Source organism: Sycon ciliatum, chromosome 1 (genome assembly GCF_964019385.1).
Source record: "Sycon ciliatum chromosome 1, ocSycCili1.1, whole genome shotgun sequence".
Taxonomy (NCBI): domain Eukaryota; kingdom Metazoa; phylum Porifera; class Calcarea; order Leucosolenida; family Sycettidae; genus Sycon; species Sycon ciliatum.
This window is the reverse complement of record NC_088643.1, coordinates 46,505,481-46,521,686: the sequence shown is the minus strand read 5'-3', so window position 1 is coordinate 46,521,686 and position 16,206 is coordinate 46,505,481. Positions and strand designations below refer to the sequence as shown.

Below are 16,206 nucleotides of genomic sequence, written 5' to 3'. Positions count from 1 at the left end.
TGGGTGCCCCTTACTCCGCATGCACGGAATGTTGTGATGACGGCTCGGAGGCGCATATCCCACTCTTAGAAGAGTTTGAAGAAGAGGATGAGCCTCTTCTTCCCTTTGCGCCTCCGGAAATCCATCACAACACCCCTAATTTTTTAGCTATTCAAGTGTTGATGGATCAAAATGCGGATGACACACCTGTTTTGCCCGTTACCTCCGCGCTTGATACCACGCCCGTGTTGCAAGCTGTAAATGCTCTCCACGAAGAAGATACATGTACTGATGATGAATACCTCGACCTGACCATCCCTAATGTTTCTGCCCGTTCAAGTGGTTCTTACGTTTCGGGTACCTTTAACTTTCCTAATCCAGATGCTAGTGCAACCACTCCTGTTCATGTCAGCCGTATCCTTGTTGATACGGGTGCCGCAGTTTCACTCGTGAAAGAGAGTGTCCTAAAACAGTCTGATGTTCATCCGGACTCCCATAGTGCTGAAGACGTATTTGGTGTAAGACGTCTGTATTCTGCAGAGGGCCGCCCCATGGAATTTTCGGGAGCCGTGACCTTTACCCTGCAGTTGGACCATTCCAGCACCCCTTTACATCTTTCTTAATGAAGTGATACCCCCGACACAAACTGCACAAACAAGTGTGACATTCTTTGAAAGTTTACTTTTGGCTGACCGGTTTCACTACTAGGTGTAGATCATCAGAGTGAAGAGTAAAGTGGAACGAAACACAATTTTATGCTCCCACTAGGTGGGTAGAAAATGTATTGACACATGTGGGCCGCCAAAACGCTAGGGGCCCCAAGGGCATTGGGAAATGCTACGGTAATACGGTCATGCAATAATTGCACAAGGTGTATGTGTGTCATGTGTCATGAATGAAGTGCGCATGCAACTATGAGTACTATATTCATGAGGTGAATTGAATTTTAGGCGGGAACCAAAGCTTGGACCCCGCCTAAATGCAGGCGACTAAGCCTGCAAACAATGAAAGTATGGAGAATGGAGAAAAGAGAACAAACATTTGAAAATGTTTATCAGAAACCAGCTTCAGTGAAACAATTGTTTCGTTTTGCGATAGAAGATCTCAACATTGGAAGAGGAGAAAGATTCTGTTAATATCGTTCTAAGACGATTTCTTGCAAAATGCGGGTGATAGGAAGTAACAAATGTAATTGTATTCCTGTTGTGGCTGGTCTTCGCTTTCTTGGCAGCAGAATGATGTGTAACACGAGGTTCAATATTCATGAAGATAGGAGCCAAGAAATGTGGAGGATAGCCTCTGAGCCTAAGTCTGCACCAAAAACGCTCACGGATAGTAAGAACATCAGACAATCTTGAATTAGTTCTATTATATCGACAGAGTTCTGCAATGATAAATGAGCGGAAGTTTGATTTTGGGTGATCTGACTTATACGGAATGTAAAGATAAGCATTCCTGGGTTTCTGATATGTACGATACAGGACATTACAATTAGTCTCTGATTTGTCTAAGAAGAGTTCTAAATCTAGAAAGACACATTCATCGCTAACATTTGACCAGGTGAGGTTAATGTCAGGTAAATCTGAATAGAGAGACTGTTGCAAGGATTCTATGCTGAGCTTATCATCTATGACTAGGAAGAGGTCGTCAATAAATCTTTCAAAAAGATAGATGGAAGCTTTAAAGATAGACAGTGTTTTCTTTTCGTGGATGAAAAGGAAGGCATTTGCTACATTGACCGCCATGGGAGTGCCCATGGCCATGCCATGTTCTTGATGATACAAAACGTTTTCAAACTTGAAATAGTTGTTTTTCAGAACAAAGGCAATGAGTGCAATCAAAAGAGGCCGCAATGGATGCTCAGCATCTTTCAAAAACTCATCAATTGCAGAAATTGTATCGTGCCAATTCATGTTTGTGTAAAGACTGACAACATCAGCTGTAACTACTTTGCTGTTTGCAGGGAAATGTGTATTTGCAAGTTTAGAGATTAGACTATCTGTGTCAGCAAGTACAGTGTTGGCAGTTTCATGAATGATGTTTTTAAGGTGAAAATCTATAAATCTAGAAGACGGGGAGGTGCAGTATCCAATGCAAGAGACAATTGGTCTACCCGGTACTAAGCCGTCAACAAGTTTTTTGTGGATTTTCGGAAGCATATAGAATTTAGCTGGTTTAAAAGGGAAAGAGCTAAATAATGCAGTGACATCACGTTCAGAAAGTAGGGCAGAGTGTACTTTACAAATTTCTGAGAGGTCACGGTGTAGAGAATCATGCAGTGCTTGGTTATCTGAAGATACTGGAGAATAATATTTTCTGTCAGCTAGCTGGCGAAGGCCTTCTGCTATGTAATCTTCTTTGTTTAAAACAACAGTGCCAAGATTTTTATCTGCTTTAGAAATAAGAATATCTGGTCTGTTTTTTAATAAGAGATACGCTGATAATTCGCTAGGGGTTAGATTATGTTTACGTTTGCTTGTAATCTGAGCTGCATGGATGCTAGATTCTAATCTTGACCGGAAATCAAGTAGAGCAAATTCAACATGAGGTAAAGCGGTAGGAGGAACCTTCTCTGAAGGGAGGTGAAAATGTGGAATATATTGTTTGCTAGGCACTGTAGTCCTAAAACGATTAAACAGGTCATTCCATCTGACTTTACGTTGAAGTGCAGAAATATCGTTTGATAATTGCTGCTGTGTTGGCAAGTGAGTAGAGGGTCTAAAGTTAGACCCATATCCGAGAACTTGCTTTTCAATGGGTGTGAAATTGAAACTAGAAAAGTTATGAAAACCAGAGTTTAGAACGTACGTAGAATGTCTATTCAGATTGAGATTCCAAATATATTTCAAACGTAAGTCTAAGAATGATTTTTGCCTTTTCTTCTGCCGTGGGACAATTTCACTGTAACGTTTTTTGCCGTCTTCTTCTTCTTCTTTTGCTGAGCAGGCTTTGCTGAGCTGGTTTTTCGACTAATCTTAGACTGTTGCTGCTGCTGTTGCTGTTTTTTCGGTTGCTGTCGCTGCTGCTGCTGGGAAATGACTTGCCTAGTGACTTCTTTTTTGATAAGAGCGCCAATCTCTTCTGAGGTTGGAGGCAGTGCTTGAACATCCATCTTGTCTTTTGGCTTGTCTTTTCTGGCTGAGGTTAAATCAGTCCGACATTGTTTAGCGATGATGCAAGCTTGTCTTAGCCCAGAAAGATATTTGAAACGGGAAGTGAGTTGACTGGCAAAAATGTTGGTTGCTTCGTTAGATGAAAGTCTTTCAGCGAGAATGTTGAAGTCAGTGTTAGCTGAATCTAGCGTAGCTTCTGCTTTACTCAGCTTGGTATTGCAGGCGGCTATTTGCTTATTCACATACTCTGTGCATTCAATCAATCTGGCCCTATCTGAGAGCTTAGAAAACTTCTTAATGATATGATCTTGAAAGGAGTTTCCATCAATTTGAGCTTGCAACTTGTCTTTCTTTTCCGACTGTTCGGACAAAACCTTCTTACTGGTAAATACACGATTAATGCACCAGGTAACGTACCTCTCTAGCTCATCATCTGGTAGAGGACGGTCGCCAGGGCAGGTAACAGGTGAGGCATTGGCAGAATCGGCAGAGTCGTCAGTTGCAGCGTCGGTTGCAGCTTCAGATGACTTTTCGTTGATTAGGGCGTCGATTATGGCGACATCATCATCATCGACATCATCGTCGAAAGCAGTGTCTTCACGGAGGCGTTTAGAGCGTGGCGGTACTACGCTGACAGAGCCAGCACCGGGTCTAGGTAGGCCAACGTGGGACTTCTTGTCCATACTAAAGAACACGTTTGAGGGAGGTCATATTGAACATAAATCTTAATGAAGTGATACCCCCGACACAAACTGCACAAACAAGTGTGACATTCTTTGAAAGTTTACTTTTGGCTGACCGGTTTCACTACTAGGTGTAGATCATCAGAGTGAAGAGTAAAGTGGAACGAAACACAATTTTATGCTCCCACTAGGTGGGTAGAAAATGTATTGACACATGTGGGCCGCCAAAACGCTAGGGGCCCCAAGGGCATTGGGAAATGCTACGGTAATACGGTCATGCAATAATTGCACAAGGTGTATGTGTGTCATGTGTCATGAATGAAGTGCGCATGCAACTATGAGTACTATATTCATGAGGTGAATTGAATTTTAGGCGGGAACCAAAGCTTGGACCCCGCCTAAATCTTAATGAAGTGATACCCCCGACACAAACTGCACAAACAAGTGTGACATTCTTTGAAAGTTTACTTTTGGCTGACCGGTTTCACTACTAGGTGTAGATCATCAGAGTGAAGAGTAAAGTGGAACGAAACACAATTTTATGCTCCCACTAGGTGGGTAGAAAATGTATTGACACATGTGGGCCGCCAAAACGCTAGGGGCCCCAAGGGCATTGGGAAATGCTACGGTAATACGGTCATGCAATAATTGCACAAGGTGTATGTGTGTCATGTGTCATGAATGAAGTGCGCATGCAACTATGAGTACTATATTCATGAGGTGAATTGAATTTTAGGCGGGAACCAAAGCTTGGACCCCGCCTAAATGCAGGCGACTAAGCCTGCAAACAATGAAAGTATGGAGAATGGAGAAAAGAGAACAAACATTTGAAAATGTTTATCAGAAACCAGCTTCAGTGAAACAATTGTTTCGTTTTGCGATAGAAGATCTCAACATTGGAAGAGGAGAAAGATTCTGTTAATATCGTTCTAAGACGATTTCTTGCAAAATGCGGGTGATAGGAAGTAACAAATGTAATTGTATTCCTGTTGTGGCTGGTCTTCGCTTTCTTGGCAGCAGAATGATGTGTAACACGAGGTTCAATATTCATGAAGATAGGAGCCAAGAAATGTGGAGGATAGCCTCTGAGCCTAAGTCTGCACCAAAAACGCTCACGGATAGTAAGAACATCAGACAATCTTGAATTAGTTCTATTATATCGACAGAGTTCTGCAATGATAAATGAGCGGAAGTTTGATTTTGGGTGATCTGACTTATACGGAATGTAAAGATAAGCATTCCTGGGTTTCTGATATGTACGATACAGGACATTACAATTAGTCTCTGATTTGTCTAAGAAGAGTTCTAAATCTAGAAAGACACATTCATCGCTAACATTTGACCAGGTGAGGTTAATGTCAGGTAAATCTGAATAGAGAGACTGTTGCAAGGATTCTATGCTGAGCTTATCATCTATGACTAGGAAGAGGTCGTCAATAAATCTTTCAAAAAGATAGATGGAAGCTTTAAAGATAGACAGTGTTTTCTTTTCGTGGATGAAAAGGAAGGCATTTGCTACATTGACCGCCATGGGAGTGCCCATGGCCATGCCATGTTCTTGATGATACAAAACGTTTTCAAACTTGAAATAGTTGTTTTTCAGAACAAAGGCAATGAGTGCAATCAAAAGAGGCCGCAATGGATGCTCAGCATCTTTCAAAAACTCATCAATTGCAGAAATTGTATCGTGCCAATTCATGTTTGTGTAAAGACTGACAACATCAGCTGTAACTACTTTGCTGTTTGCAGGGAAATGTGTATTTGCAAGTTTAGAGATTAGACTATCTGTGTCAGCAAGTACAGTGTTGGCAGTTTCATGAATGATGTTTTTAAGGTGAAAATCTATAAATCTAGAAGACGGGGAGGTGCAGTATCCAATGCAAGAGACAATTGGTCTACCCGGTACTAAGCCGTCAACAAGTTTTTTGTGGATTTTCGGAAGCATATAGAATTTAGCTGGTTTAAAAGGGAAAGAGCTAAATAATGCAGTGACATCACGTTCAGAAAGTAGGGCAGAGTGTACTTTACAAATTTCTGAGAGGTCACGGTGTAGAGAATCATGCAGTGCTTGGTTATCTGAAGATACTGGAGAATAATATTTTCTGTCAGCTAGCTGGCGAAGGCCTTCTGCTATGTAATCTTCTTTGTTTAAAACAACAGTGCCAAGATTTTTATCTGCTTTAGAAATAAGAATATCTGGTCTGTTTTTTAATAAGAGATACGCTGATAATTCGCTAGGGGTTAGATTATGTTTACGTTTGCTTGTAATCTGAGCTGCATGGATGCTAGATTCTAATCTTGACCGGAAATCAAGTAGAGCAAATTCAACATGAGGTAAAGCGGTAGGAGGAACCTTCTCTGAAGGGAGGTGAAAATGTGGAATATATTGTTTGCTAGGCACTGTAGTCCTAAAACGATTAAACAGGTCATTCCATCTGACTTTACGTTGAAGTGCAGAAATATCGTTTGATAATTGCTGCTGTGTTGGCAAGTGAGTAGAGGGTCTAAAGTTAGACCCATATCCGAGAACTTGCTTTTCAATGGGTGTGAAATTGAAACTAGAAAAGTTATGAAAACCAGAGTTTAGAACGTACGTAGAATGTCTATTCAGATTGAGATTCCAAATATATTTCAAACGTAAGTCTAAGAATGATTTTTGCCTTTTCTTCTGCCGTGGGACAATTTCACTGTAACGTTTTTTGCCGTCTTCTTCTTCTTCTTTTGCTGAGCAGGCTTTGCTGAGCTGGTTTTTCGACTAATCTTAGACTGTTGCTGCTGCTGTTGCTGTTTTTTCGGTTGCTGTCGCTGCTGCTGCTGGGAAATGACTTGCCTAGTGACTTCTTTTTTGATAAGAGCGCCAATCTCTTCTGAGGTTGGAGGCAGTGCTTGAACATCCATCTTGTCTTTTGGCTTGTCTTTTCTGGCTGAGGTTAAATCAGTCCGACATTGTTTAGCGATGATGCAAGCTTGTCTTAGCCCAGAAAGATATTTGAAACGGGAAGTGAGTTGACTGGCAAAAATGTTGGTTGCTTCGTTAGATGAAAGTCTTTCAGCGAGAATGTTGAAGTCAGTGTTAGCTGAATCTAGCGTAGCTTCTGCTTTACTCAGCTTGGTATTGCAGGCGGCTATTTGCTTATTCACATACTCTGTGCATTCAATCAATCTGGCCCTATCTGAGAGCTTAGAAAACTTCTTAATGATATGATCTTGAAAGGAGTTTCCATCAATTTGAGCTTGCAACTTGTCTTTCTTTTCCGACTGTTCGGACAAAACCTTCTTACTGGTAAATACACGATTAATGCACCAGGTAACGTACCTCTCTAGCTCATCATCTGGTAGAGGACGGTCGCCAGGGCAGGTAACAGGTGAGGCATTGGCAGAATCGGCAGAGTCGTCAGTTGCAGCGTCGGTTGCAGCTTCAGATGACTTTTCGTTGATTAGGGCGTCGATTATGGCGACATCATCATCATCGACATCATCGTCGAAAGCAGTGTCTTCACGGAGGCGTTTAGAGCGTGGCGGTACTACGCTGACAGAGCCAGCACCGGGTCTAGGTAGGCCAACGTGGGACTTCTTGTCCATACTAAAGAACACGTTTGAGGGAGGTCATATTGAACATAAATCTTAATGAAGTGATACCCCCGACACAAACTGCACAAACAAGTGTGACATTCTTTGAAAGTTTACTTTTGGCTGACCGGTTTCACTACTAGGTGTAGATCATCAGAGTGAAGAGTAAAGTGGAACGAAACACAATTTTATGCTCCCACTAGGTGGGTAGAAAATGTATTGACACATGTGGGCCGCCAAAACGCTAGGGGCCCCAAGGGCATTGGGAAATGCTACGGTAATACGGTCATGCAATAATTGCACAAGGTGTATGTGTGTCATGTGTCATGAATGAAGTGCGCATGCAACTATGAGTACTATATTCATGAGGTGAATTGAATTTTAGGCGGGAACCAAAGCTTGGACCCCGCCTAAATCTTAATGAAGTGATACCCCCGACACAAACTGCACAAACAAGTGTGACATTCTTTGAAAGTTTACTTTTGGCTGACCGGTTTCACTACTAGGTGTAGATCATCAGAGTGAAGAGTAAAGTGGAACGAAACACAATTTTATGCTCCCACTAGGTGGGTAGAAAATGTATTGACACATGTGGGCCGCCAAAACGCTAGGGGCCCCAAGGGCATTGGGAAATGCTACGGTAATACGGTCATGCAATAATTGCACAAGGTGTATGTGTGTCATGTGTCATGAATGAAGTGCGCATGCAACTATGAGTACTATATTCATGAGGTGAATTGAATTTTAGGCGGGAACCAAAGCTTGGACCCCGCCTAAATCTTAATGAAGTGATACCCCCGACACAAACTGCACAAACAAGTGTGACATTCTTTGAAAGTTTACTTTTGGCTGACCGGTTTCACTACTAGGTGTAGATCATCAGAGTGAAGAGTAAAGTGGAACGAAACACAATTTTATGCTCCCACTAGGTGGGTAGAAAATGTATTGACACATGTGGGCCGCCAAAACGCTAGGGGCCCCAAGGGCATTGGGAAATGCTACGGTAATACGGTCATGCAATAATTGCACAAGGTGTATGTGTGTCATGTGTCATGAATGAAGTGCGCATGCAACTATGAGTACTATATTCATGAGGTGAATTGAATTTTAGGCGGGGTCCAAGCTTTGGTTCCCGCCTAAAATTCAATTCACCTCATGAATATAGTACTCATAGTTGCATGCGCACTTCATTCATGACACATGACACACATACACCTTGTGCAATTATTGCATGACCGTATTACCGTAGCATTTCCCAATGCCCTTGGGGCCCCTAGCGTTTTGGCGGCCCACATGTGTCAATACATTTTCTACCCACCTAGTGGGAGCATAAAATTGTGTTTCGTTCCACTTTACTCTTCACTCTGATGATCTACACCTAGTAGTGAAACCGGTCAGCCAAAAGTAAACTTTCAAAGAATGTCACACTTGTTTGTGCAGTTTGTGTCGGGGGTATCACTTCATTAAGACTTTTTGTTGGGCGCTGACGTCCTAGTGAAGTATGGCATAGTTTTAAACTTGAGTAATTGTACGATGACCTGGAGTGGGAGTTCGACCCCACTCGTCCCGTACATCCCCCACAGAACTGTGGAGCGACAGGCCCCAGTCGAAGGTAGTGATGTCATTTTGCAGGAGCATGTACACATTCCAGCTCGTTCCGAAATGATTGCTATTGGCAGAATTGCATGCTCATTCTCTACTGGATTGGTAGAGCGAATGCCCTCCCCCTCATGTAGTTCTGTGTTAGTTGGTTCCACCTTGGTAAGGTCGAGTGTTGCCGGCGAAGTTCCTGGTCGCTTGCTAAATCCATCAGATTCCCCAGTTGTATTGCGTGAGAATCATCCAATCGCCACTTGGCATGGAATGGACACTTTTTCGTTCGCTGAGTTGGACGATATTTCGCCCACAGGACATCCTGTGGATGGCGCAGTTGATCCATCCACTTTAAATTCTGTATCTTCCGAAGAGAGACTGTACCGCCCAATCCTCTCTCCGAGATGTGACCACCCCGATAATGTACTTGTTAATTCGGAGGTTCAGTTTCACGGAACTAGACCTCCAGAATATTGTTTTGCCAACTCTACATTACCAATTCCTAATGGTGATGACGGTACTTTATGCAGACTTTTTCATGGTGCTAGACCACCAGAGATTACCTATTACTGCAATACCCCCTTGGGCCACATTGCCCATTCTGACCATGCAGTTGGGGAATTGGAAATGGTTTTTCATGGTACCAGACCACCTGAATAAAAATTTGACTTTGTGAACCGGCTTCTTCAGACCCACTTGTTAGTCTGAAGTTGTATCCTCTCTAACAAAAGCTCTGTGCTCAGTAACTCTTGTCGTTACTATTCTGCAGAAGCTGCCCCATTGACCGTATTTATGCCTGGTGCTTGATTCGTGTGAAGGAACACACAGGAAGACATGTTTGAGTTTGAATGTGAAGTTTCTCACCTCCTTCCTCAACATTCCCTGTGTGGTGATCTTCGTTCTTCATACACGACCACCTTGATATTCCATGTAAATATTTTGATTGTCTCCATAAACCGGTTGCCTTTCTGCCAGCTCTTTTGCTGTACCTTGTGGGCAGCGCTCGTTCCTTTGCATCCATAAAGTAATACGCTTTATGTGGAGCCGCTAACAGTTTTATGTCCAAAAGAGTGGACCCTAATATATAAAAGACTCGTTTGCTGTGTCAAGATGTTTTCAATCCTTGGCACTCCCTCCCCCACTTCCTAATTTCTGTCTATGTCAAGATGTTTTGAATCCTTGACACTCCCTCCCCCACTTCCTAATTTCTGTCTATGTCAAGATGTTTTGAATCCTTGACACTCCCTTCCCCTTTCCTATTTTTGTCTATGTCGAGATGTTTTGAATCCTTGACACTCCCTTCCCTTTTTCTTAGTTCCCAGCTGTGTCGAGATGTTTTGAATCCTTGACACTCCCTTCCCCTTTCCTATTTTTTGTCTATGTCGAGATGTTTTGAATCCTTGACACTCCCTTCCCTTTTCTTAGTTTCCAGCTGTGTCGAGATGTTTTGAATCCTTGACACTCCCTTCCCCTTTCCTGTTTTCTGTCTATGTCGAGATGTTTTGAATCCTTGACACTCCCTTCCGCTTTCTTACTTTCCAGCTGTGTCGAGATGTCTTGAATCCTGGACACTCCCTCCCCTGTCTTGCTTTTCTCCATGAAGTAGTGATCTTTACGAGAGTGACACAGATCCCTCTTTCACTCTATGTAAATATTTCACACCAATGGACCCCGTACATTTCCAACGGTGTTTTTTATTTTTGTGCATTCAGACTTTGAGGTTTCCCAACTTCCAAAGTTCCCACCATTGACCCTTCCAATAATCGTTTTTATACTATATCCCTTTGATTTTCCACCTCCAGCTGAGTGTTCGTCCTCGCTGTTCAATCTAGCCCTTCAAAAGTGAGAGAAATTATCACTTCCCTATTTCTCTCTCGTCCTTGACCCCTTTGGTATTCCACCTTCAGCTGAGTGTTCGTCCTCAGCCTCCCTATTGCGTATATCCGAGGGCATTGTATTTTTGTGGTTGCTTTCTGTTCTGGTTGTGTTTCGTGTTGGTCTCGAGCTGTGTGTTCCACAGGATGTTGCCTACCCAGTTCTCATTTGGCAGCAGCCTCGGCTAGCGGCTTGACCTTCTTCAGGCTTTTCCGCTTCAACGCACTTCAATTATGAACTGACTTCCATGCATTTGTTCTGCTACTTTTTCTTTTCTTTTTTTCTTCTCCTTATGTTCCTTTGTGTTTCACGTGTTGTGCATGTGTATCGTGTGCTGTGCATGTGGGTGGTGATTATGCGTTGTGTGTGAGTTTGTACATGATTGTGTGACTTTGTGTATGTGCGGTTGTTTTGTGCATGAGTTTCACCCATTCCCTGTTTATATTATATTTTCTTCTCGTGGGGACACGAGTTTTCTCACCCGGAGAGGGGGGTAATGTTGTATGAGCCCTTTAGACCCGTACACATTCCCGTATGCACACACTTCCGTACGCATATACATACACATCTGCACATCCCTGTACACACATCCATTCATGCACTCCCCGCTGACCTTTGCCCTGCTGACCCTTTGCCTCCCTTACTGCATGCACCGTACCCCTTTTCCCGCTCACCCTGTCACTTACTGCATGCACCCCTTTTCCCGCTCACCCTATTGGCGTATTGCCACTTACTGCATGCACCTCTTTTTCCCTCCATAGCTTTCGTTATATTCTGAAGGCTGCGCTTGCGCAGTGTAGTTCTCGTAGTTAGTTCTCCTAGTTGATTCTCCGAGTAGTTCTCCTAGTTGATTCTCCGAGTAGTACTCCCAGTTGCTCTTACAGTTGGTAGTCCTCCGAGTTGTTTTCTCCTCATAATTGCCCCCGAGTCCTCTGCTTTAGTCCTCTTTATGTTCAGTGAATATAACTGTTACCCTAATCTTCATTCCGTGCTGCCGTGTAAAGAGTGTGATAAGTAGAGTAATAACGTAGAGTACAGTACCCATATATAGACGGCGTACGTCTGATAACAAAACAAAAGTCGCGTCCTCTGGATGGAACCAGATGTCAAGGGCAACAGCATCTAAATGACTGGAGAGACAGTTGTTTTTCTTTGCTTTTTCTTCAAGCGATTGTTGTCGCTCTTTACTCCTTGTTCTTTCCTCTACAAAACTCCTGTAGTCGTCGAGTGCCTTCATGATGGCTGTGAAATTGGCTGCCCACAGTAAAACTCCGTGTTTGAGAGTGCTTTGAAGATGTTTCGCGTCCTGATGGATCAAAGTATGAGCGCTCCTTGTGGATTCGATTATATATAGGTGAGTTGTTCAAGAAATCAGTGTCTTCTTTCTGTCTCTGCCCTCACGCTGGCACAATATCAGCCTCTATATCCATGACAGCTCGTACCTCCCGTAAACTGCATGACTTAGATATATTTTCGCCCTCCGTGGTGATTGAAGACCCATGGAAGAATTTATTATGTTCAGAATGATGTCCTAAGAATATAAAATAAAATAATTCTAGGGAATTGTCATAGGGTATTTTTGGAAGGATGGAGACAGAGAGAGAGAGAGCACTGTTTGAAGTGTTTGTCTCACTGTAATTACTCCAGATTATTGAATGTTGTATGATCTACTTCAAAAAGAAGTACTCTATATTTTCCATAATGTTTTTTCCTGATTTGCGGGATCTCTTCTTTTGCTGTTTGCGTGTTTACAGGAAGTGGCTGTCTGGTGTAACTGCACCAGATCCTGGGGAAATTAAGTCAGATGCAGAGGCAGGGTCGTCCGGTGATGCAACACTGCCGTTCTGTGTGCAACGTTACCGCTAATACCCCCGGCGAAAACACAAAAAAGACAAACACGTGAAAAGACTACAGTATTGACCGTTCTGCTAATAAATGCAGGACTGCTCCGACAGTTGATAATCGAAACACAGAGCACCAGCATGATGTTTTCATATTGGGAACCACACAACAGCTCAATTCTCAAGCCCAAAAATTGATGAATACAAATACAGAGCGACGCAACAAGAGGTCATCCGGCAACCAAACAAACCTGGGTCTAATGCACTGAATAGTCCTGAAATACGCAGGCCAGACAAAGCAGTGCAAGCACATAATGTTACAAGGTACATGCATTGCAGAACAAAGTGTAACCAAAGATACACAGGGTTATAGCTGCACACTTGTGCATGTGCTCGCTCAGCCCAAGAACACACGATCATGATGATAGAAACAATCCGGGGGAAACACGCTAACACCGAAGTAAGCGTCAACACGTAAATAGTGCAGCTCTGAAAAAATTACATTGACATGAACATTGGTGTGTCGAGTAGTATCAGGCTTGAATAATCATCCAACCAAGACTTCATCAGGTCCCAGACGCTGAGATTGCACGCCGAATGTGAAGTGCATCTAGCCTTGAACCTGTCGCACAAGGCACACATATATGGCAAAATGACATCCACTCTGATTATTTCCAGAGGCCAATCATGACAGAACACAGAAATGAAACCACGGGCTCAACCAAGTAAACGCAAAGGAAGTTAGTCAAAATAATCCATGCAGTGCTCTTTTAATTGCAGCGCTGATTGCAGTGTTGCGTCATAGCCCGATACCCGCTGAGCACAGACACAACTCCATTCGTCAGGGGCAAGACATACTCTTTTGGAATAAAGTCATAAAGTACAGCGTTCCAATGACATTACGGACACCTCGTGTAAATGCATGGTCTGTTCATCTGGCCGACTCGGCCACGCATGAGAGTGTGTGCATGTACATGCGCGCGCGCAAGCGCGCGCGCACACACACCATGTATTCGGTGCGTATGGTGTACCAGTTGCGGGACAATGAAGATGGAATCATTATCATGATGTTACATGTACACAAGAGTACATAACCCCCCAGAGTGTGCAACGCCTGATCCAGCTCTGCATAGGGTCTTGGTCGAGCGGAATCGGATCTTTGCGTCATAATACCGTACACATCTGAGGGGAACCCGGGGAGTCGCGGGTACTCTTGGATCAAAAACAATGGTGCCCTGCCTCGAGACCGGCCTTGCGCTGGTGTGGAGTGTACGCATGACATCAGAAGATCCGATTCCGCTCGACCAAGACCCTATGCAGAGCTGGATCGGCGTTGCACACTCTGGGGGGTTATGTACTCTTGATGTACCTCTACAGTGTATGTTTGAGTGTAAAGTAAATTTTATTTTATTGGACATTTCTTCGACACAACTAATAATATTACTTACTTCACATGTTCGCATTTCTCATAAGCGATCCACCTGCACTCCGTATCAGTCGAGGAAAAATTCTCCCAGATATACACTAGTCACCACAGCCATGTGATGACATTGGGATGGGCCACAAGCAGTGCACGATTGCACTCTCTAGTTACAATAAATTTGGCCAGATTATCTGTGAAGACAAAATGCAATGCATAGCGCCAATCGATGGATGAAGAGAGAGTTTGTAAATACCCATATCTTTCCACTTGTTCAGGAGCTTACCTTTTGGAGTTCACATCGTTTACACGATCTCTCATGCTGTCTTGCACCTTGGTTTTGTTGACCATGGATACGCCAACCCAGAAAACATTCTACAGGAGCTACTAATGCAGAGCGTTTTTCACGCTCGATCTCGGCGATCTACCTTGTCACGCCAATAAAATCCTCCATGACACTGGCTACAGTCACAAGAGACGTCTCAGTAAGGTAATGAGCACGACAACATCGTCGAGATCAAGGACAAAGAGAAAACAAAACACTCACTGAAAACAGCAAAGAAGAAACGAAGAAATGTACACGATTCCTATATGTTGCCACTGACAACTGGGTCGGTGGGGACGACGCTACTTTTGTTTGTCCCCAGTGGGATCGTTGCTATGCGTATCGAAGGAACTGTGACGTCATCACTTAACAGCCCCATTGGTACTACTACTTTCTTGTTTTTTTTTCCGGTCGGAGGCAAAAAGGTACGCGGGCGCGGACGTTAAACAACGAAAAAAGAAAGGGTGGCCTAATCCAGACCAAAGGAAAATTAACGAAAATCGTTAGCGAAAGGTCCGTAGTAACACAGCCTGCCATGCCATGGCATGGACCGGGCATGGCGCATGGTACTACAGTCAGTACTGAGTTGTAGGAGTACACTGACAAAAGCTTTTGACCTCGAAAAGGGCTTTCACGACTCCCTGCTATGTGCAGGCAGTAGGGCTGGCAGTGGCTCCCTCAGCTGTACAGCCTGGAGTGGTAGCGAATGTCCCATGATGAGCAATAACCATAATATTATTACCGTAAAGTACCGCCAGAGCGCCCCGTCTCGCGAGAGCGCCCCACCTTGATTTTACAGCCAAGGGAAGACAATCGTATGGCAGAATGCTACTAAGTTTGTACTAAGTTTGTACGGTGTGAGAACCTTCGTGTACTAAGGTCACGCTTGTCATGTTTTATGTAGACCTCGCATCCGCTTGAAAGTAAACTGGATACGGATTGACTGCAATATGTGTACAAGGTCCGTGTCGTATGACCTACAGACAGGAACCACCTCCACAAGACGACCACGAAAGGACGAGATGGTGGGGCGCTCTGGCGGTACTTTACGGTAATACTAATACTAGTAATAGGCAATAGAAGGAATGAGAGGGGGCCCAGGGGAGAGAGAGAGAGAGAGAGAGAGAGAGAGAGAGAGAGAGAGAGAGAGAGAGAGAGAGAGAGAGAGAGAGAGAGAGAGAGAGAGAGAGAGAGAGAGAGAGAGAGAGAGAGAGAGAGAGAGAGAGAGAGAGAGAGAGAGAGAGAGAGAGAGAGAGAGAGAGAGAGAGAGAGAGAGAGAGAGAGAGAGAGAGAGAGAGAGAGAAAGTTACATTGATAAAGACAGGTAAGTCTAACAAATGAGGACTGAGACATCTACAACAGGGTTTTTACGCCTGAAAGCAGGTGCTTGATTTAACAAGCAGGTTGTAAGTCTAGATTTTGTGCGCAGATGGAGATAAAATGCGCAGAATTTTGTAATGAGATGAAAAGCACAGACAGGGAGATGAAAAGCAGAAATAATAAGAAAAGATGAAGTGAAAGCCTGCTCACAAGTCACAACCCCGCCCAGCCTTGCGAACTGGGAATGGTGGATTAAAAGAACCCGGGTTCAATGCTTGAGCAAGTGCTCTCCATTCAAGGTGTTCACAGCAACTGATCCTCTTGTACGGGCAAAAATACCATCTTGATCAATAATAGAAACGCAACTAAAACCCAAAACAACAGCAACTGATAGGACCTCATCGGGGAAATGATACTGAGAAAAGAAATTTAACTCGGATGGCGAGCCAATTAAATTATTGTGAAAAGAAGAAGGACAAAATGTTAC

The 16,206-nt window shown here is 43.6% G+C and overlaps 1 long non-coding RNA gene across 1 annotated transcript; it reads right to left on the bottom strand.

Moving 5' to 3' along the window:
• Positions 1-12,801: 12,801 nt before the first annotated feature.
• On the bottom strand, positions 12,802-14,742 carry LOC135828962 (uncharacterized). The gene is made up of 3 exons (XR_010555778.1): positions 14,361-14,742; positions 14,103-14,268; positions 12,802-13,276 (listed from the first exon to the last, which is right to left on the bottom strand). It is a non-coding gene; the product is annotated as an uncharacterized LOC135828962 (long non-coding RNA).
• Positions 14,743-16,206: the final 1,464 nt, after the last annotated feature.